This window comes from Dendrobates tinctorius, unplaced genomic scaffold (assembly GCF_039654945.1).
Source record: "Dendrobates tinctorius isolate UK_male_01 unplaced genomic scaffold, ASM3965494v1 ptg000285l, whole genome shotgun sequence".
Taxonomy (NCBI): Eukaryota; Metazoa; Chordata; class Amphibia; order Anura; family Dendrobatidae; genus Dendrobates; species Dendrobates tinctorius.
Window position 1 is genome coordinate 2,693,997 of NW_027361952.1, and position 22,658 is coordinate 2,716,654.

A 22,658-nucleotide genomic window follows, 5' to 3' on the forward strand; every position below is an offset into this window, starting at 1 on the left:
GGGATTAGGGTCACGGGTAGGGCTGTGTTAGGGTTGGAGTTAGAACTGGGGGGTTTCCACTGTTTATGTACATCATGGGTCTCCAAACGCAACATGGCACCGGCCATTTATTCCAGCCAATTTTGGGGTCAAACAGTCCAATGGTGCTCCCTCCCTTCTGAGCACTGTCATGTGCTCAAACAGTGCCTTTCCCCCACATAAAGGGTGTCGTCGTACTCAGGAGAAATTGCACAGCAAAGTTTGTGGTCCATTTTCTCTTGTTACCCTTGTGAAAGTAAAAACGTTTGGGTCTAAATAAATTTTTTATGAAAAAGTAAAATGTTAATTTTTTCCTCGTGAAGCACCTGAAGGGTTACTAAACTTCTTGAATGTGGTTTTGAGCACATTAAGGGGTGCAGTTTTTAGAATGATGTCACTTTTGGGTATTTTCTGTCATACTGACCCCCCAAACTCTCTTCAAATTTGAGGTGGCCCCTAAAAAAAATGGTTTTGTAAATTTTGTTGTTAAGCGCAAGTCATATCAAATACATTTTACTACTAACATGAATATAATATGTCACGAAAAAACAATCTCAGACTCAGTGGGATCCGTTGAAGCATTCCAGAGCTATAAACTCATAAAGTGACAGTGGTCAGAATTGTAAAAATTGGCCTTGTCATTAAGTACAAAATTGGATTTGTTACTAAGGGGTTAAACAATAGAAAACAGCACAAACACAAGTGGATTATACAATACAGTACATACACTAAGTGTTAAAGTTCAATTTGAATAACGAAGAAGTCTTATAAAGGATTACACGGGAGTCTCTCTGACAGGGGTGGTACACCCACTCCTGGGAGAGCTGCTACTCTGGCACCTCTTGACACAATGGCCCTAGTAGTGGGGGTCATCTGGTTTTCCCACTAGGCTGCAAGTCCTCCTAAGAAAGTCTATAAAGAAACACTTCCTCCTTTGCCCCAGCCGAGCCCCAAGCCACCTGTTGTGCTAGCCCAGTGATGACCTGGCTCACTCGTGTCTCCGATCTATAACCGCAGGCATCCTCCTTCAGTTGAAGTCTCCTCTTGGATCTTTAGTGCTTGACCCATGGCGGAAGTCTCCTGGGCCCGGGGAAAGGAGGCCTGGGCTCCAGCTCTCGGCTGGCTTCATCTGAGATCTGGAACTTAACCAGTGTGGAGCGGGCATTTGGACCTTGACTGGTGCAGTCTGGGTTCTGGGTCTTGACCGGCGTAGATCTGGTCCTGAGGTCTTGACTGGCGAAGTCAGATTTTCAGATCTCACTTGGCTAACTTTGGCCTGTCACATAGAATTAATGGTGCTATATAAATAAATGATATTAATAATAATAAGACAGTCCTATTCAGATGTGTGCCGCATAGAAGCATCAGCACAGTAGGGAGAGCTGAGGAAACAAGTGAAGTTGAATGTGTATCCCATGATGTGCCAACTGTGGATATAATGTGTGAAGTCATGAGTAAAGAGAACCTTCAGGTTACTCTGGACTGTGTTTCCATTACTGGGGGTTGCCTTGGAGAAGGGTCATCGTGGCTTGGGAAGTGTCAGACGCAGGTATGCTGAGCAGTGGAATACAGTTTTCAGTGAGTGAAGGTCGGGACACAGATGCTTCAGTGTCTCTGGCCACAACTGTAGTCCTGGCCTACCCTTACATAGTCGTGTATTGAGCAAGGCCATGCCCTCTAGTAGACCACACCCACTGGACCGCCGTGTCACTAGACAGGGTGTGCACTCGTGTATGGAGTGAGGGCATGCCCATTAGACAGGTCCCTCTGATCCCGGGACAGAAATCAGCTGGGGGGAATTATAAGTCTATAGTCACACAGAGTGACTGCAGATTTATTGATTTGAACCAGACAAACCCCTGGCAAAGTCAGGGCGTGAGTGACTGGGCAAATATGCTCTGGCAACGTCCGAGTGTAGATAGTGGTCACGCACCCAGTCTCTTTCAGGCAGCACACGTGCGGTACTCACAGGCCCGAAGTATCTAGCACTTTGCTTTATGGTGGTCACCGGGCACACTACACGTCTCTCTCTCTGGTCCTCGCTGTTGGCGGCGAATGACGGCAGATGCTGACCTGAACGACGCTGATGCTCCCAGGACAGAGCACTGCTCTCTCTGGCTTCTACAGCACACTTGGCCCTTCTCTCTGCTGCGGCACAGCCAGCTCGGCTCTGCTTTGTGTGCACGACTCTGCTCTGTAGGCGACGGGGGCCCTCTCTATGCGGCCCGTCGCAGCATTGGTACTCTATGGTGAGGGCAAGGGGAGCAGAGCGTGCATCTCACTGCTCTGCGTGCTACACTCAATTGGTGCCAAACTCCTGTACAGCGCGCTTTCTGCTTTTATATCCCTGCTGCTGTACACAGTTTCCTTCTATCTCTCCCCGCCCTCCTGGGTCTGCAGGATGGTCCGTCTCTCTAGGGCTTCCCCCAGGCAACAGGGGAAGGTCCGACACACTCAGGCTTCCACCGGCAACAGGGGATGCAGCCTCAACAGTTCCGGCCCCGGCAAGCAAGTACCCGCGGTGCTGTCGTCCCCTTACATTTACAAGAATGATGGAGCATATACAAGGATGGGGCACATATACAAGGTTGAGAGGTATATACAAGAATGGGGAGCATACTTGGATGGTGAGCATATACATGGATAGGGGAGCAAGGATGGTGGGGCATATACAAGGATGGGGGGCATATGCAAGGATGAGGGGCACACACAAGGATGGGGGAGCATATACCACAAGGATAGGGGGTGAATATGCCACAAGGATGGGGGTGCATATACAAGGATGGGGGATATATACCAGGGTGAGGGTACATATTCCAGGATGGGATGCATATACCAAGATGGGTAGCATATACAAGGATGGGTGGCATATACAAGGATGAAGGGCACATACCAAGATGGTTGGCATATACAAGGATGAGATCTCATATACCTGGATGGGGGGAATATATACCAGGAAGGGGAGATCATATACAGTTGTGGCCAAAAGTATTGACACCCCTGCAATTCTGTCAGATAATACTCAGTTTGTTCCTGAAAATGATTGCAAACACAAATTCTTTGGTATTATTATCTTCATTTAATTTGTCTTAAATGAAAAAACACAAAAAGAATTGTCCTAAAGCCAAATTGGATATAATTCCACACCGAACATAAAAAGAGGGTGGACAAAAGTATTGGCACTGTTCGAAAAATCATGTGATGCTTCTCTAATTTGTGTAATTAACAGCACCTGTAATTTACCTGTGGCACCTAACAGGTGTTGGCAATAACTAAATCACACTTGCAGCCAGTTGACATGGATTAAAGTTGACTCAACCTCTGTCCTGTGTCCTTGTGTGTACCACATTGAGCATGGAGAAAAGAAAGAAGACCAAAGAACTGTCTGAGGACTTGAAAAACCAAATTGTGAGGAAGCATGAGCAATCTCAAGGCTACAAGTCCATCTCCAAAGACCTGAGTGTTCCTGTGTCTACCATGCGCAGTGTCATCAAGAAGTTTAAAGCCCATGGCACTGTGGCTAACCTCCCTAGATATGGACGGAAAAGAAAAATTGACAAGAGATTTTAACGCAAGATTGTGCGGATGTTGGATAAAGAACCTCGACTAACATCCAAACAAGTACAAGCTGCCCTGCAGTCCGAGGGTACAACAGTGTCAACCCATACTATCCGTCGGCGTCTGAATGAAAAGGGACTATATGGTAGGAGACCCAGGAAGACGCCACTTCTTACCCCAAGACATAAAAAAGTCAGGCTGGAGTTTGCCAAAACTTACCTGAAAAAGCCTAAAATGTTTTGGAAGAATGTTCTCTGGTTAGATGAGACAAAAGTAGAGCTTTTTGGGCAAAGGCATCAACATAGAGTTTACAGGAGAAAAAAAGAGGCATTCAAAGAAAAGAACACGGTCCCTACAGTCAAACATGTTCCCTGATGTTTTGGAGTTGCTTTGCTGCCTCTGGCACTGGACTGCTTGACCATGTGCATGGCTTATGAAGTCATAAGACTACCAACAAAATTTGGAACATAATGTAGGGGCCAGAGTGAGAAAGCTGGGTCTCCCTCAGAGGTCATGGGTCTTCCAGCAGGACAATGACCCAAAACACACTTCAAAAAGCACTAGAAAATTGTTTGAGAGAAAGCACTGGAGACTTCTTAGGTGGCCAGCAATGAGTCCAGACCTGAATCCCATAGAACACCTGTGGAGAGATCTAAAAATGGCAGTTTGGAGAAGGCACCCTTCAAATATCAGGAACCTGGAGCAGTTTGCCAAAGAAGAATGGTCTAAAATTCCAGAAGAGCATTATAAGAAACTCATTGATGGTTACCGGAAGCGGTTGGTCGCAGTTATTTTGGCTAAAGGTTGTGCAACCAAATATTAAGCTGAGGGTGCCAATACTTTTGTGTGGCCCATTTTTGGAGTGTTGTGTGAAATTATCAATGTTTTGCTTTTTGCTTCATTCTCTTTTGTGTTTTTTCATTTAAGACAAAATAAATGAAGATAATAAAACCAAAGAATTTGTGTTTGCAAACATTTTCAGGAAGAAACTGAGTATTATCTGACAGAATTGCAGGCGTGTCAATACTTTTGGCCACAACTGTACCAGGATAGAGAGCATATTCCTTTATAATAATAATAATAAATTTTATTTCTATAGTGCCGACATATTCCGCAGCACTTTACATTTCAGAGGGGATTTGTACAGACAATAGACATTACAGCATAACAATAATCACATAGATTATAACAAATACCAAGAGGAATGAGGGCCCTGCTCGCAAGCTTACAGTCTATGAGGAAAGAGGTAGACACGAAAGGTGGGTGGTAACAGTTGCCCTGATTGTATGGACCAGCCATAACGTTAAGTGTGTAACAGTACAAACACAGAGGGCTAATGGATGCATAAAGCATGTGGGAACATGATGCGGGGAATCTGGTTATGGTAAAACTTTTGGCTGTGCCACACAGGGATAGATTAGGTTAATGTGTTGAGGCGATAGGCCAGTCTGAATAAATGCATTTTCAGGGAAAGCTTAAAATTGTGGGGATTGGGGACTAATCGTATTGACCTTGGAAGTGCATTCCAAAGAATTGGCACAGCTCGTGTAAAGTCTTGGAGATGGGAGTGGGAGGTTCTGATTATTGAGGATGCTAACTTCAGGTCATCAGCAGAGCGGAGGGCGCGGGTAGGGTGGTATACTGAAACAAGGGAGGAGATGTAGGGTGGTGCTGAGCCATGGAGGGCTTTTTGGGTGAGGGTAATAAGTTTATACTGAATTCTGGAGTGGATGGGTAGCCAGTGTAATGACTGGCACAAGGTAGAGGCATCGGTGTAACGATTGGTGAGGAATATGATCCTGGCTGCAGCATTCAAGACAGATTGGAGAGGGGAGAGTTTGGTAAGAGGGAGACCGATTAGAAGAGAGTTACAATAGTCGAGACGAGAATGAATAAGAGAAGCAGTAAGAGTTTTTGCAGAGTCAAAAGTAAGAAAAGGTCGAATTCTAGAGATGTTTTTGAGGTGCAGATGACAAGGGCGAGCCAGTGATTGAATCTGGGGGGCGAAGGAAAGCTCGGAGTCAAGTATGACCCCAAGACAGCGGGCATGTTGCTGGGGAGTAATAGTGGAACCACACACAGAAATGGCAATGTCGGGTATAGGTACATTAGTAGAGGGAGGAAACACAAGGAGTTCAGTCTTTGACAGGTTCAGTTTCAGATATAGTGAGGACATGATGTTAGACACAGCGTTTAGACAATCGCCGGTGTTTTCTAGAAAGGCTGGGGTGATGTCAGGAGAAGAAGCGTATAATTGGGTGTCATCAGCATAGAGATGGTACTGGAAACCAAATCTACTGATTGTTTGACCAATAGGGGCAATGTACAAGGAGAAGAGGAGGGGGCCTAGAACCGATCCTTGAGGAACCCCAACAGTAAGGGGAAGGTGAGAGGAGGAGGAGCCAGCAAAAGATACAGTAAAGGAGCGGTCAGAGAGATAGGAGGAGAACCAGGAGAGAACGGTGTCCTTGAGGCCAATAGAACAGAGAATAGTGAGGAGGAGCTGATGATCCACAGTGTCGAATGCTGCAGAGAGATCCAAGAGAATTAGCATGGAGTAATGACCATTAGATTTAGCTGTTAGTAGATCATTAAAGACTTTAGTGAGGGCAGTTTGAGTAGAGTGTAAAGAGCGGAAATCGGATTGGAGAGGGTCGAGAAGAGAGTTATCAGAGAGATAGCGGATCAGACGGGAGTGGACCAGGAGTTCCAGGAGTTTAGAGACAGGTCTATAGTTAGCGGCACAGTTTTGGTCGAGGGATGGTTTTTTAAGTAGTGGATGTATGGTGGCATGCTTAAATGAGGAGGGAAAGATACCAGAAGAGAGAGAGAGGCTTTATATCTGCAGTGTGGAACCCCTGCTCCTGTCTGTGGCTGCTCTCTGCTGCCCCCGCCTGCTCACTGCTCCCCCTGCCTTCTCTCTGCTGCCCCGCCTGCTCTCTGCTGCCCCTGCCTGCTCTCTGCTGCCTCACCTGCTCTCTGCTGCCCCTGCCTGCTCTCTGCTGCCCCTGCCTGCTCTCTGCTGCCCTGTCTGCTCTCTGCTGCCCCGTCTGCTCTCTGCTGCCCCGCCTGCTCTCTGCTGCCCTGCCTGCTCTCTGCTGCCCTGCCTGCTCGCTGCTGCCCCTGCCTGCTCTCTGCTTCCCCCGCCTGCTCTCTGCTTCCCGTGCCTGCTCTCTGCTGCCCTGCCTGCTCTCTGCTTCCCCCGCCTGCTCTCTGCTGCCCCGCCTGCTCTCTGCTGCCTCTGCCTGCTCTCTGCTGCCCCTGCCTGCTCTCTGCTGCCTCGCCTGCTCTCTGCTGCCCCTGCCTGCTCTCTGCTGCCCCGCCTACTCTCTGCTGCCCCTGCCTGCTCTCTGCTGCCCCTGCCTGCTCTCTGCTGCCCCGCCTGCTTGCTGCTAACCCGCCTGCTCTCTGATGCCCCCGCCTGCTCTCTGCTTCCCATGCCTGCTCTCTGCTGCCCCTGCCTGCTCTCTGCTTCCCCCGCCTGCTCTCTGCTGCACCTGCCTACTCTCTGCTGCACCTGCCTGCTCTCTGCTTCCCCTACCTGCTCTCTGCTGCCCCCGCCTGCTCTCTGCTGCACCTGCCTGCTCTCTGCTACCCTTGCCTGCTCTCTGCTGCCCCTGCCTGGTCTCTGCTACCCCTGCCTGCTCTCTACTGTCCCTGTAGGGAAGGTGACCTGATGGACGGACTTGTCTATAGGAAGAAGGGACGGTTGGTGCACTGTAGACGGATTTGTAATGACAAAAGGGAAACAGCTGGGGAAAACAGAAAAGGAGTGCAGTACCTAAGTTTGATCACAAGATGGCAGGAGGGAGCATGAGAACAGGACTTGATAGCAGCTTAAGGCTACGAAAACGCTTAGTCATGGGGGGCGGGGAGACAGGAACCCAGGAGGGAAATTCCCGAGGAGGGAGATAAATAGGACAGGAGAGGTTTCCAGAGGGTTCCAGTCCTGGGAGGAGATCAGGAGGAGAAGAGACAGTGAAGGAGAATGAACAGTAGTGGAGAGCTCGACCAGGGGAATGAGGAGAAAAGTCAGGGGGGTGGCCCCGACACGAAGAACCGCAGGACAAACGAGGCCCCGGGGGTACCAAACGGACGACGACCTCGGACTGGTGAAGCGCTGGCGGTAGATAGGCCTAGGCAGCCCCAGTGAAAGAGCCACGAGAAACGTCACTATGACAGAAGGAAGGTGCAGGTACCCGGGCCTGAATACGGAGAGCTGTGAAGGTGCTGCAGTGTATTGCTACGGTCGTCCGAGGACGGCCAATAAACTCGGACCTGTTGTACCCGAAATCTGCCTCCGTCTCGTGTCTGTGTCATCTGTTCACGGTGATCAGTGGACAACCCCCCAATCTTGGCCCTACTACATCCCCGCCTGCTCTCTGCTGCCCTTGCCTGCTCTCTGCTGCCTCTGCCTGCTCTCTGCTGCCCCCGTCTGCTCTCTGCTGCCCCGTCTGCTCTCTGCTGCCCCCGCCTGCTCTCTGCTGCCCCTGCCTGCTCTCTGCTGCACCTGCCTGCTCTCTGTACAAGTTGTTTTTCTCTGAACTAAAGCCTCAGTATTCAGGTTAAATTGCCGTGTTGGTACTTTGCCATAAATAAGTGGATTTTGGGTTGCAACTTGGGCTCTTAGCTTTGCCATCATTGCTATAGACTACAGTACTATGGCCAATGCAATATTTGTAGTCAGAGAACTTGGCAGCATAAGGTGATCTTAGCATTGACCTACTTTATTATCAGTGCACACATTCACTGTATGGCATGACTGAAGGTCGCATTCCAGTCCTATCTGTCAGCCATACGTCTCCATCTTTTTAATGACGTCACTCCTGGATTCAGAGTGAATGTATGAAATGTTAGAGCCACTTGAGAATACACGGCGATCATTTCTGGCTCTGGGTCACATAAAGCTGTTTGTACATTGGTACAAGGAACAGAGTGACTTTATATGGAAAACACGCTGGTATTTTGGGAAAGAATTTCGAGCTTTCAAAACATCATTCCTGCCCAACACGCCATGTGAACACAAGCCACCAGTCACACATCCGTGTTATTACACTGATATACATTTGCTTTGGTAGTAATCACCTTCTGGATGTGACAGATTTTGGTTTTAACAGAACTTTTCACTTGCCACAAATTTGTAATTTTTGTTAACGTTAACCTGGTGAAAATGCGTCTGTTCCCCTGAATTCTTTTGTTCCTGCTTCTCTCCGTTCCCGAAATACATCCCCCTCCCCCTTTCATATAAATGTTTTTATTAGCTGAGGGGGCATGGTCATCATATAGCCTCCCACAGAGAAGAGTTGATCACCACGCCCATTTGGCTAACAGTGCTAGATAACATAACCCTTATACAGCTCTACTGACCAAAAACTGAAAACATGGCGAGGATGAAAAGTAATCCAAATCAAAAAGGGACGTAATCGGACTGTAACCGAAGGACCTGCATGTGATGCCTTCAGAGTTGCTGAATGGGTTAATAACCTATGCTGAGCTGCAGGAGCGTCTCAGTGTTCGACTTTTAACTGCACGAAGACTGCGCCCTGAATGTTGATGTGGCAGCGAGAGTTAACATATGCTCTGCATTGCACTTCTAATGATTCAGCTTTTTTTTTTTTTTTTTTAGATGATGATGTCAACAATTTTCCCCCCATTTAGCGCGCGGCCCGGGGTAGTGTCATATTCCATCCATTTACAGAGCGAACAGAAAGCCGTGGCAGAGCCATCCGGAGAGAATTACACTGCCAAAGTTAATCTCTTCCTGCTCCCTGAATGCTCCAGAATGTGATGTACATAAAGGCGATCTCAGGAACGATTTACAGAGCGGTAAAAAACGAGCAGGGAGCAGAATGGAAGAGAATGATCACCCACATATGGCCCAGATCGCCCGTATATGCCACAGATCGCCCATACATGCCTCAGATCGCCCGTATATATGTGCTGTCCCAGCACATCCGCATATTTTATATATTTATATTAACAATGTTATTTAGGCTGTATGTAGTAATATTATTTATTTACACCTTGTGATGTTTTTATTTTTGTTTTCTTATCTTTTATATAGTATTATTTTCTCACTATGTAGTAGTAGTATTATTCATCAGTGTATCTTTTGTATTGAGCGCTGTATGGTGCTTTTTTTATTTTAAGTATTTCATGCTGGTATTTTTACTGCTAACATTAGATGGATAATGGAAAAGGCCCCCCCAAAAAAAACATAGAGGTCTATTTTTGTTTCATTTGTAGTAAGCACAGGTACGCGGGATGCAGTGATGTAACGGGAGAAACTTAAGATGTAACTTTTATAGATATATATGCCTATAGGGGCTATCTCGAGCAACCAAACAAGCTAGCAATAGTTATCCTCACAGTGATCGCAACAAGAATACACTGGTAACACGAACACAACTACCCCGGTAAAGACCGGTCACTATAGGGCCCCGGTATGGCCGACTACGAGTCCTGAGTATTAACTACAACGTGTCACTTATCCTCTCTGACATTCGGCAGAGTGGTGGCCGGTGATGCTTCGGCATTTCAGCCGCTGGGCTCAGCCGACGAGGATCTGGCGGAGACTTCGGGTGTCCCTATGCCCAGGCGAAGTGGGGGCACAGCAGGCCCCTGGAGAGTTCCTCTGCGTTGCACCTTCCGGCGGAGGCGGGACGGCGTTGCCTGGGGACCGGAAGGTGTAGGCCGCAGCCACAAGCTGGGGATGGGCAGCGGCGGCCGCAGCCGCGGGCCGGAGCCGAGCTGCGGGGGCCGCGGGCGGCAGCGGACAGGCCGCAGCCGCCACCTGGAGGAGAGAGCGGCCGCAGGCAGCAGCAGACAGGCCGCAGCCGCGGGCTGGAGTCGGGTGGTGGCGGCCGCGAGGAGCGCGGATGTACGGATGGTGCCTCTCTGCTGGATGGCTAGGTGCCGTCTCCCTTCTGTCTGCAGTGAGTCTCCCTTCAGTCTCTCCAGTCACTGCTCTCCCCTTCTTGCTCTGGATCTCGCTCTTGCTCTCTGGCACCCTCTAGCTTCCTAGCTCCTTCTCTCCTGCTCCGTCGACCGCCCTTTGCTGGCGTCCTCAGCCCCTTTTATACTGGCTCCACCCCCAACCTTTCTAGAACTCTCTGTGTTCCGTCCCCTAATTATGTCCACCGGGCACAGTCCCACTAGGAACCTTGGTGACAGTCCCCTTGGTTCCGGCAGGGTTACACAGCGGGGACTCCTCCTCCTACACATTGACTACAGCAAAGCATTCGCCTGTGTTGATCACCAGAGACTTTAGAATACCATGAAAGAGATGGTTGTACCGAACCATCTGATCAGCCTCAACAGGAACCTTTACATCGACCAAAAAGGAACAGTCCGCATGGAACACGATGATACGGCATAGTTCAAAGTAGAGCGAGGAGATAGACAAGGCTGCATGCTGTCACAATTTCTCCAATTCATATGTAGTAGCTATTTTCAGCAAGGCTGGTGTAGCACTGGAATCCCTGGATGATTCTCCCCTCACCCTGATGGGACGCCGACTCACTCACTGTCGTGGCCTTGGTCCGACACTTCCTGTTTCTCCTGCTCCAGCTGTTGCCCAGGGTCTGCGGATGGTACGCAAATCCCCAGGTACTGTGCTTAGGGCGGGGACGCACTGTCTCCTTCTTAAAAATACCACACGCGCCTTCCTATAGTGTTCAGAATGGCTGGGAGACACTTATTATTTAAGGCACCTTCACCTGAATGGATGTGCCTGAGCAATGTGTAAAGTTAGTCCCTTGCATGCTTGCTTGTTGTCATGTCCTCTCTACCCGCCAGTCAGTCTACCTGTCCAGTACCTGTCTGCCTGTTTTTGCCTTGTCTCCTGGTATTTCAGCCGTACCATTCCGCACCTGGCAGTCCTTATATACCAGCTGGTCTAGTCCACACCTGTTAGAATCATAGAATCATAGAATCATAGAATCGTAGAGTTGGAAGGGACCTCCTGGGCCATCTGGTCCAACCCCCTGCTCAAAGCAGGATTCGCTAAATCATCCCAGTCAGATGTCTGTCCAGCCTCTGTTTGAAGACTTCCATTGAAGGAGAACTCACCACTTCTCGTGGCAGCCTGTTCCACTCATTGATCACTCTAACTGTCAAAAAGTTTTTTCTAATATCTAATCTGTGTTTCCTCCCATTCAGTTTCATCCCATTGCTTCTAGTCTTTCCTTGTGCAAATGAGAATAAAGTTGATCCTTCTACAATGTGACAGCCCTTTAGATATTTGTAGACAGCTATTAAGTCTCCTCTCAGTCTTCTCTTTTGCAAACTAAACATTCCCAAATCCTGCAACCTTTCCTCATAAGACAGGGTTTGCAGACCGGTCACCATTCTGGTCGCTCTTTTCTGAACTTGCTCCAGTTTGTTGATGTCTTTTTTAAAATGTGGTGCCCAAAACTGGACACAATATTCCAGATGAGGTCTGACCAAAGAGGAGTAGAGGGAAATAATGACTTCACGTGATCTAGACTGTATGCTTCTGTTAATACATCCTAGAATTGCATTTGCCTTTTTTGCTGCTGCATCACACTGTTGACTCATATTCAGTCTGTGATCTATTAGTATACCCAAGTCTTTTTCACATGTGCTGTCACTTAGCCCTATTCCTCCCATTCTATATATGCTTTTTTCATTTTTATTGCCCAGATGTAGTACTTTGCATTTCTCCCTGTTAAAAACCATTCTGTTAGTTGCTGCCCACTTCTCCAGTTTATTTAAATCTTTTTGAATCCTCTCTCTCTCTTCTCTAGTATTAGCTATCCCTCCTAGCTTTGTGTCATCAGCAAATTTAATCAGTTTACCCTCAATTCCTTCATCTAAATCGTTGATAAAGATGTTGAACAATACAGGGCCCAGGACAGAGCCCTGTGGTACCCCACTTGAGACATTCTTCCAACTGGATGTGCAGCCATTTACGACCACTCTTTGGGTCCGATCACTAAGCCAGTTATGAATCCACCTAACAGTTGCCTTGTCCATTCCATACTTAATCATTTTTTCAATAAGGAATTAGTGCCTATCTGTATACTAGCTGGACCAGCCCTCACCTGCCAGTGCTTATCTGTATATCAACCTGCACCTGCCAGTGCCTGTCTGTATACCAGCCTGCACCTGCCAGTGCTTTTCTGTGCACCAGCTGGACTAGCCTGCACCTGCCAGTGCTTATCTGTTTACCTCCTGGACCAGCCTGCACTTGCCATTGTTTATCTGTGTACCAGCAGGACTAGCCTGCACCTGCCAGTGCTTATCTGTGTATCAGCTGGACTAGCCTGCACCTGCCAGTGCTTATCTGTATACCAGCTGTACCAGCCTGCACCTGCCAGTACCTGTCTGTATACCAGCCAGACCAGCCCGCACCTGCCAATTTCTATCTGTATACCAACCACACCAGCCTGCACCTGCCAGTGCTTATCTGTATTCCAGTCATACCCATGAGCATCTGTGATTTTTGTGTTCCTGCCTTGTCTGCTTGTAAAAGCTGTACTCTTCTACCGGGCCATTCCAGCTACCTGTACCTTGGGGGTCAGCTCCCATGCGTCCAATGTATATCCTGGAGTAGCATCTGATGTTCAGTGGGAAACAAGTCTAATCACACCATCAGAGGCTCCAGTGAAGAATTAGGTGCTCACCTAGTCGTGCCACTCCAGGTTCTCTTCGGACCATGGCATAGTGGTCCCACCACTACTTCTGTTACAGTCCATGTTACTGAAAAACAAGGAATCAAAATTGATGGATCTTCAACAATCTTAAATACACAGACAATACAGCATTGATACCAACCAGCATAGATGGAATGAAGGTCTTATTACAAAGTGTCAAGATGGAAAGCTTGAACATGGGGATGCTATTCAACACAAAGAAGACAAAGATATTGACTACTGCCAGGTACAACGGGGGTACAGTTGAGATGGATGGCAACAAATTGGAAGTTGTGAAGGACTACTCAGATCAATGATTACTCCAGATACAGTGATGACACTGGAAGTCAACAGAATAGCTATGGGCAAATCAACAATGAAGTCACTGGAAAAGGTCTTCAAATTGAGGAACATTTCACTGGCAACGAAGACACGACTCGAGCAATGTGAAGTTTTTTCTGTGGTAACATAAGGAAGTGAAATCTGGACGATAAAGAAACAAGACAGAAGAAGAGTCGACGCCTTTGAAATTGGAATAGGAGAAGGATATTATCAATAGCATGGATAGCAAAAAGAACAAACAAATCAATTTTAGAACAAATCGAGCCAGACATGTCAATGAAAGCAAGGATCACCAAACAACCACTTGCCTACCTTGGACGTATCCATCGAAGTGAGCAATCACTGGAGAAGGACATCATGCTCGACAGAATAGAAGAACCAAAGAGAAGAGGAAGACCAGCAACCTGATGGCTTGATACCATCAAGATAATTGCTGAGAAGACCCTGCTGGACGAATTTGGGCTTGCAGAAGATCGGTCTTCCTACAGATCAATCATCCATCAAGTCTCCATGAGTCAAGGCCAAGCTGAATGCCATTAAAAAAATTACTGCCGTACTGTTTGTGCACTATGTGATAGTTTTTAACAAAATTGTAATTGTGCCTTTATAAAATAATCATACAATTTTGACCTCTTCTCTTTAGCCTATTTTTGATGAGCGATGCTTTGTCTCACCACTTCCAAAACAGTAACCGCAATGTAGGCCTTGCAGGATGCCATGTGCTTTTGTTTTTATTGTAGGTTATGTTTGTTAATCGCCACATTGTGCACTTATACCTACATTTATTCGAGCTCATTTGTTTGGTTTTACTTTAGCTTTTTTGTACTTTGTATATACAGGGGCATGGCTCCTCGTTTCTGGGCTGTGTATTTTATCTATATAGCTTTCCATGGGCAGCTGCAAACAAGTCATGCCTGGGTCTAGCTCTGCCCCCCTGTTGGCAGATAGTAAGGTTTAACACAAAAGATAGGCCCATCCTGAGTGGGTATAATTTGCTGTAGTAAGATGGCTTTAACCTTTTTTAATCTAAATAGTGTCAACTAAGTACCCCATATAATTTACATGAACTATTACTATTATTATCTACTTTTTTTTATACATTATGTTTGTTTTTAGTATTTCATGCTGGTATTTTTTATTGTGGTACTCTTTGTGCACTGTATGGTAGTTTTTAACTCAATTGTAATTGTGCCTTTATAAAAATAGCATGCAATTTTGACCTCTTCTCTGTAACTTCTTTTTGCTGACTGATGCTTTGCCTCTCCACTTCCAAAATAGTTGATGGCTCATGTCCACCCCAACGTTGTTCTAGCAGGAAGGCAAGTGCTCCCTGAGGCATTCAGTCTCAATTTGGCTTTTTACGGTACGCATGCAGCTATTTAGACTGCAGTTTAGCCAATATACCGTATGTCATGCTCGCCATGTCTGTCATGTCCGCCATGTCTGTTTTGCCTCAAGAACCCCTGGAGCGGTGTGCAAGTGCATCTCGTGTCTGCTATCCTGCATGTTCCCTAGAGCAGTGTGCACATTCACCTCATGTCTGTTGAGCTGCAGGATGCCTGCGTTTCTGCTTTGCCTTCTGTGATCATCTCGTCATGTCTAGAATCCCTGATCATGTGTCCTTCCTATGTTTTAGCATAGGCTGGTTCTGCATTCGTCTCTGCATGTCTGAAACCCTGATCATGTGACTTTCCTAGGATCCTGCACTGTCCGGTTCTGCAATCGTTTCTGCATGTCTGAAACCCTGATCATGTGACCTTTCCTAGGATCCTGCACTGTCCGCTTCTGCAATCATCCCTGCATGTCTGGAATCCTGATCATGTGACTGCGCTTTGTGATCCTAGAGGATATGAACTGGAAGTTCTTCCCTGGTCCTGACCCGGAAGTGGTTGTGCTATGCCCTATATCAGACCACCCCTTCCTATGCTCAGGGCCTGAGTATTGTGTTGCTTCCCTGCATGGCTGCTTGGTCTGCTGGGTCGCGCCCTCTATTCTGTGCCCTTGCACTCTGCTCTGCCGTGCGTCTCTGCACACGCTTCGTGCTCATATTCCGTCTCTTGTCTTGTGCTTTGTCTTGTGTTGTCCTCCGTACTCTGTTTGTCCTCGCTATGTCTTCTTGTTATGTCCATTCTGTACCCTGTCCCTGGCGTGTTTCCTACACGTGCGGGCTCCGTTCTGTACCCTGTCCCTGGCGTGTCTCTACACGTGCAGGCCTCGCTCTGTGTCTGTCCCTGGTGTGTCTCCTACACGTGCAGGCTCCGTTCTGTACCCTGTCCCTGGCGTGTCTCTACACATGCAGGCCTCGCTCTGTGTCTGTCCCTGGTGTGTCTCTTACACGTTCAGGCTCTGCTTTGTACCCTGTCTTGTCCCAAGGTTCAGAAAGTTGTGGGAAGCAAGGTGTGTTGCAGTCCGCGCTGCCGAGATTCACAAATCACCTGGGATGCAAGATGTTGTAGCAGTGTACTCCTTTATTTCCTCCTACGCGTTTCGGCGCCCTTCCTGGCACCTTCCTCAGGGATATTACATCAGCCATAGGAGCAGGGAATTTATAGCCCCTTACATTAGCAATTATGGGTGTGTTCTGTTTACATGTGATGTCATAATGGTCATCACTGGGGGGAGGGGCCAGCATTTTTGGCGGAATTTCACATAAATAGCATGATAAAACAAGAAAATGGTCCAAAACACTTGCTAAAATGTACATAAAAATCTTACAAACAGAATGATGTAATTTCCATGAAAAATGCAGCAAAAACGTTGCTAAAATATCCAGACTATCACTGCAGAAAAGAAGTTTTATAAACCCATTGTCACCTGACTTTCAGGGTAGTAGAACCCATGTATTTGCTGGTTTCAGTGTTTGCTCTTGTGACTAATGTTGAGCGCCACCGTCTCACTGGTATCAGTGCCTTTGGATCGAAGGTTCTATAAACTGCTTTTTCATGACACTATCCTGTTAAATATATGGTCCTATGGTTGTTATAAAAGAATTGTTATGAAAAATTATCAAAGAAATATGTCAAAAATATTATTATTATGCTAAAAAGCAATCTTCTTTATTTTGTTTTATTTTGTTTTCCCTTGGCCCGGCTCTGGGTTTCTGTCTACGCTCCGCTGCTAGACTCTGTCCCTGTCCCTGACGTGTCTGTCTACACGTGCAGGCCTCCGTTCTGTGCTCTGTCCCTGGCGTGCCCCTCGGTACGCGCAGGCCTCACTTTGTACTTTGCCCCTGGCATGTTCTTTGCATGCGCAGGGTCCTGTCTACTACTCTATGCCTTGTCTCTGATACTTCGTGCGCTCTTGCACTTTTCGTACTAGGCTTTGCCGTGCTGTCTGCACGCGTCTCTGTCCTGTATCTTTTCCTAGCCTTGCCTTGTGGCTCCGTGCCTCTGTGCATGTGCCTGGTTGCCTGTGCCTGCCTGGTGTGCCTCAGCTCGTGCCGCCTCTAGCCGTGCTCGCCTGTGTGCCTCAACCGTGCCCCCATCCAGTGCTATAGTGGTTTCTGGCTGCGTGGCTACAGCGGTGCCGCCTCTAGTCGTGCCCGCCTGCTTATGCCATTGTCGGTACCACCTGCCGGTGCCCCCAGCTGTGGTCTCCGTGCTCCCTTGCACACACGCTGGTTCTCGCACTGTGCCTTTTCATGCTACTCTTGCACAAAGTCTTTTGCTCTCTTTGCTCTGCTCTGAACCCTAGTTTGCCTGCTGGATTCCGTATCCTGCCGACGGCTGCCAGAGGTCCGGACCTAGATGACTGCGGCCTGATGTCCGGAGCTGATGTCCGTAGCCTGATTCCTGGACCCTGTCGGTCGATGCCAGCACCCCGGATTCCGATGCCATTGAACCCGTCCCTGGCGTGCCCTCGCACACGCAGGCCACCGTCCTTGTGCTCCTCCCTGGCGTGCCCTCACATGCACAGGCCTCCGTCCTTGTACCCGTCCCTGGCATGCCCCTCGGTATGCGCAGGTCTACGTTCTGTGAATCTGATCCTGGCGTGTCTCCTTGCACGCACCCTGTTTTGTCTCCTAGTTTGTCTTTCGGATTCCTGAAGCCAGCTGACTACTGCTGGAGGTCTGGAGCCAGATGTCTACACTCTGATGCCTGGACCCTGTCAGCCCTCGCCAGCCTTCCGGAGTCCGATTCCTCGCACCATGCCTTGGACTTTGGCGTGCCCTGGCACGCACCTTGTTATATGGATTCTGTGTGTTCACGTTTTTCACTTGTTTTACCTTGAATAGTTCCTCATGCCTTGGACCTCGGCGTGCCCTTGCACGCATCTTGCTTTGTGTTCTTTGTGTGTTCACCTTTGCACCTGTTGTACCCTGAAGTGTTCCTGAATGAAGATTACTTGAACTAATGCCTTGTCTCGTCTTGCTTCCTGAGCCGGCCGTCTGGTCCAGCAGCCGTGGTGGCTCACCCCCTTGGTCTTGCCCCTGACACTCCCTGTATAGGGGGTTCCTCACTAGGTCAGCTCTCCCTAGGTGGGTGGGTGCCATGGCCCAGAGGGTCCACACATTCAAAGAAAAACGACTCAGCGTAAGCTGACGCTCGTCACAATATACAAATCTAAATGCTTAATTTACAAAAAAATCAAAAACGATTGTTTCCCCACCCCAAAAAACTAATATTTCCCATCCAAATTTTTCTATCTCTTTTTTCAAACATGTTCCTTCACCTCTACACTGTATAAATGGCAACATATAGGGTAAATTTAATTTATAAGGATTAGTGGATTGGGATGGTAGAACTAGAATGGGAAAAAACTTCAAAAACTATTAATTCTCTTACACATTAGTTCCTAAAAGAAAGCTTAATTGAAACTGGATTCATTATGTTTTACTTGCAGAGTATGATGTGAATAATGCACAACTTAGGGATTCAAAAAACACTAAGGAGTAAGTTCCCTTATCACCCTCAGGCCCTGGACTCATTATAAGGCCGTTTTCACAGATCCGTGAAACATGGGCCGTTCTTAAATGGGGAAATCTGACCCAACCTGTTGGTCTCCTGACCTTAGCTAATTGCTTCTTGGGCAAATATGAATTAATTATATCAGGTATGGAGACCGGGCGGACTGGTTGGGTCTCCTGATCCTGCGTGGTCCGTGTTTCACGGATGAGTGAAATCGGCCTTACACAGTAAATTCATTTTGCCCTGAATGTTCCTATAAAGAAGCAGTAGTGTATGGTGATCTTTTAACAGCTCCATAAATCTTACATTAGTGGGCGTCTCTATTTTACAGGACTAGTGAGGGCAGAGGCAGAGAGGTTCGGCAGAAGCAGAGAGGCCCACCTGAGTACCGGAGAATCCTCCAGTACACCTAGGCACTGACACAGTAATGGACTCCCTCATAAAGCGAGGCTCACTCTCATCACCAGTAACTAGATTGCAACTCCTTAGCATAGACACCTGCATGGTCTATAGACCTACTACGTTCTCTCACGATATATCAAATAATCCATTGGTTTAATGAAGGTTCAAGGATAGGACCTAAACATCACTGTACTGTGGATCGCTTCATAATCACAGTGGATCACATGAGAGTGCAGTTCTTTCTGCATGCTAAGAAAGCAATGACCCTGCCATAATTTGCTGAGCTGAGGGCTGGTATTTTTAGGCTGGGAAGGGACCAATAACCAGGGACCTTCCCAACCTGATAATATACTGTAATCCTGCAGCTGTCTGCTTTACCTTTTGTTGGTTATCAAAAATGGGGGGGACCCCATATTTTTTTCATTTTTTAGGTTAAACCAGCCTGAAAAGCTGTATAATAAATTCCATATGAAATGCACTAAAGGGTGCAAGTATTCTATCTATTCTGAGTGTTCTGGCTGTGAAAGTACTGTATTTGGCTGATGAAATTTCATGGTTCTTTTGAGATGTGTGCGAGAATAAAATCAGATGGCATACGCATGGTTCATGTGCCATCCACTTTTTTTTCTCGTACTCATTGACTTGCATTTGTGAGTCTCGTCCGATACACACAGCCATACGCAGCATGCAGTCCAATCCCAGCTGAGGAAAAACTGATAGAAGAACACTTCCTCATTGAGTAATATTGATGCGAATGCGATGCGATTTTTTATCACATTGCACTCAGCATATTTATATGCAGCGAAACCTTTACCTCAGAATTGAGAATTTTGATAATGACAGATCAATTCATATTAAATTGTTAAATTAAATTATTGCTTATTTTCATTTATACTATTGATTTATGAAATAAAAATGACGGTTACAAGCTACGATAAGTACCATATACACTCGTGTATAAGCCGAGTTTTTCAGCACATTTGTTTGTGCTGAAAACGCCCCCCTCAGCTTATACAAGAGTCATTGTCCCAGAAAGATGACGAGGGAGGGGGTGCGGCGGAACAGCGGGTGACAGAGGCAGGAGACGGCGGCTGCGGCTAAAGCCTGAGCCCTCTGCTAAAGAGAAATGAATATTCACTGCACTGCCAATGAATATTCATTTCTCTTATTGCGCACACAGTTACAGTGCATACTCGAGTCAATAAGTTTTCCCAGTTTTTCGTGGGAAAATTAGGTGCTCCGGCTTATACTTGGATCGACTTATACACGGGTATATACAGTATTTTTTAATTTTTTAAAGGGGTTGTCAAAGATTAGAAAACATGGCTGCTTTCTTTCAGAGACAATGCCACCCAGAACCATGGGATATGCATGGTCTTGCAACCCTGCTCCATTTACGTCAATGGGGCTGAGTTGTGGTACCAGAAACAACCTATAGTCATGGGCGGCACTGTTTCTGAAATAAAGCCAGCACGTTTATTTAATCCTAGGAAATCCATGGTCTCATACCATTTGAAGATTCTTTTTAACATACTTGGCAATTTTAAAAATTGGACCTCACGTATCTCCTCTTCTAAAAGGCCACACAACCATCTCCAGCCTCCTTAGTTGCATCCGGATATCGGAGATCTAATGACGGAGCATACCGGCACTACACACAGAAAGTCTTCCAGAAGCGATGCTTCACCACATTTTCTGGGAATCTCAGAGGTTGCAGTCATTCCAAGAAAGTCCTTATGTGGACGCTCAAAGGTAATATGAGGCACTTTGATGAGGCGGGCAATTCACTTTGATCAATTCTGAGCATGTGATTCCAGTTCACAGTGACATATATGCTTTTCTCAGGAGCGGACACAGACAGGAGAGGGCCCCTGTGGAAGAATAATATATGAACCATCCCATGCAATATCAACCTAGTCTGAAGGTGGTAGTGGGTCCCCTAGATCTTGGGCCTCAGTGAGGCATAGTATGTCCACCCCAGTGCTTTTTATTGACTGTACAGTTGTAAAAGGAACATCTAACCCCAAATTATTCACTGAATAAAAAATACTAGGGGAGGACCCCACTAGAAAGACCCCTCTGTAACCTTATATTAAAATTTAGCTTTTATTATGACCTATAAAATATATATCTCTGTATTGTGGTGATGGCTAAACTAAGTGTTGTCTGCCTTATGGTGAATGCTTGTGTAAATATTTAAATGATAGCACCCTGGAGTGCCATCCTTATTAGGCAGAATAGGACATGAAGTTATAGCAAATGTCCCTCCCAATATGTTTCACCGTAAATGCAGCATCAGGGGACGGAACAATACCATGAATGGCAGCCGGAGACCAGGAACAGTTTGCAAAAGAAATGTGGTCCAACACTCCAGTTGAGAGAGGGGTAAGAGGCTTGTGGATGGTTACAGGTAGCGATTAATTGCAGTTATTTATTTCATTGGGTGTGCAACCAATTATTAACCCCTTAGTGACAGCGCCAATTTGGTACTTAATGACAAAGCCAATTTTTACAATTCTGACCACTGTCACTTTATGAGGTTAGAGCTCTGGAACGCTTCAACGTATCCCACTGACTCTGAGAATGTTTTTTCATGAAATATTGTACTTCATGTTACTGGTAAAATTTCTTCAATGTAACTTGCGTTTATTTATGAAAACAACAGAAATTTGGCAAAAATTATGTAAATTTTGCAACTTTCAAATTTTTAATTTTTGTACCCTTAAATCAGAGAGTGGTGTCACACAAAATAGTACATAAATAACATTTACCACATGTCAACTTTACATCAGCACAATTTTGGAAGCATAATTTTTTTTTGTTAGGATGTTATAAGGGTTAAAATTTGACCAGCAATTTCTCATTTTTCCAACAAAATTTACAAAACCATTTTTTTTAGGGACTACCTCACATTTTAAGTGAGTTTGGGGGGTCAATATAACAGAACATTTCAAAAAGTGACGCTATTTTAAAAATTGCACCCCTCAAGGTGTGCAAAACCACATTCAAGAAGTTTATTAACCTTTCAGTTGCGTCACGAGAACTAAAACAATGTGGAAGGAAAAAATTAACATTTTACTTTTTTCACAAAAAATTAAATTTGCAACCAATTTTTTTTATTTTTACAAGGATATCAGGAAAAATGAACCACAAAATTTGTTGTGCAATTTCTCCTGAGTATTCCAATACCCCATATGTGGGGGAAAGACACTGTTTGGGCGCATGACAGAGCTTAGAAGGGAGGGAGCACCGTTTGACTTTTTGAATGCAAAATTGTCTGGAATCAATGGTGGGCACTATGTCGCTTTTGTAGACCCCCTTATGTATGTAAACAGTGGAACCCCCCAATTCTAACTCCAACCCTAACCCCAAAACACCTCTAACCCTAATCGCAACCCTAACTGTAACCGTATACACAATCCTAACCCTAACACACCCATAACCCTAATTTCAACCCTAATCATAATCCTAACCACAACCCTAAACATAGTCCAACTCTAACCCTATCCCAGCCCTAACCCTAGCCCTAAACCTATCCTTAGCCCCAACCCTAACCCTAGCCCCAACTCTAACTCTAGCCCAACCCTAACCCTAGCAATAGCCCAACCCTAACTCTAAAGGAAAAATGAAAATTATTTTTTTTATTGTATTATTTTTACCTAACTAAAGGGGTAATTAAGAGGGGTTTCATTTACTAGTTTTTTTATTTTGATCACTGTGATAGGGTCTATCACAGTGATCAAAATGAACCAATAGGAAAAACTTCCTATTGTTG

General features: G+C 46.4%; 1 long non-coding RNA gene across 1 annotated transcript; it reads right to left on the minus strand.

Annotated features, from left to right (window-relative positions):
* Nucleotides 1–592: 592 nt before the first annotated feature.
* LOC141072661 (uncharacterized) lies at nucleotides 593–15,983 on the minus strand. The gene is made up of 3 exons (XR_012226725.1): nucleotides 15,108–15,983; nucleotides 13,224–13,299; nucleotides 593–1,294 (listed from the first exon to the last, which is right to left on the minus strand). It is a non-coding gene; the product is annotated as an uncharacterized lncRNA (long non-coding RNA).
* Nucleotides 15,984–22,658: the final 6,675 nt, after the last annotated feature.